The 693-nt window shown below is 45.2% G+C and overlaps 1 protein-coding gene across 1 annotated transcript in view; it reads right to left on the minus strand.

The window, feature by feature from the left end:
- LOC118332267 (seizure 6-like protein) overlaps positions 1–693 on the minus strand; it is a 54,366-nt gene that overhangs the window by 24,219 nt on the left and 29,454 nt on the right. The window lies entirely within an intron of this gene.

Raw genomic sequence — 693 nt, forward strand, 5'->3', positions numbered from 1 at the left:
ACACACACACACACACTATGGTGTAGTGGTGAGACAAGGCAGTTAAGCATGACAGGAGCTGAGCCAAGAGGAGGAGGAGGAGGGAAACTAAAAAAAAATAAAAGAAGAAATGCATAGACAGGCAAACCGCTCTGCCGTGCATGCTAAAATGCCATCTCCAGCAGCTTAGTTCAAAAACAGCACAGACCAGCATTTACACACACACATACACACACACACACACATTCACATACATCCACCCCCCCGCCTTCGTCTTCTTCTTCTCGCCTGCACTACTTTACAGTCCACCCTCACAGCAACCGGCAGCAGAACATACACTCCAGCTGAGAAAGTGCCCGTGGTGCAGTCTCACTTTAATCTACGTCTGAGTGTCATTTAAACACTCCTCGGGCAAAAAAAAACATGCAGGCCAACGGAGCCGCTGCTGCTGTCGTTTTTATCAAGAAGGGAATAAGTCAGGAGAAAATATCCTCTCTGTGTTGTCAACAACACAAGCACTTTCTTCTTGTTACGCCGTTTTTCATCTCCAGACAGAAAATAAATAGCCTTTTTTTTTTTTTTTGTTCGGGATATATACCTGCGTTATGCTCAATGTGTCAAACTGCCGTCATCAAGAAACTCATTTCAGCTTTCACAGCTTGCAATTATTGAGGCAGCCACTCAGCAGCAGATGTTGACACACACACACACACA

The sequence above is a fragment of the Morone saxatilis genome, unplaced genomic scaffold (assembly GCF_004916995.1).
Source record: "Morone saxatilis isolate NCDOM2014 unplaced genomic scaffold, NCSU_SB_2.0 Contig21, whole genome shotgun sequence".
NCBI classification, from domain to species: Eukaryota; Metazoa; Chordata; class Actinopteri; family Moronidae; genus Morone; species Morone saxatilis.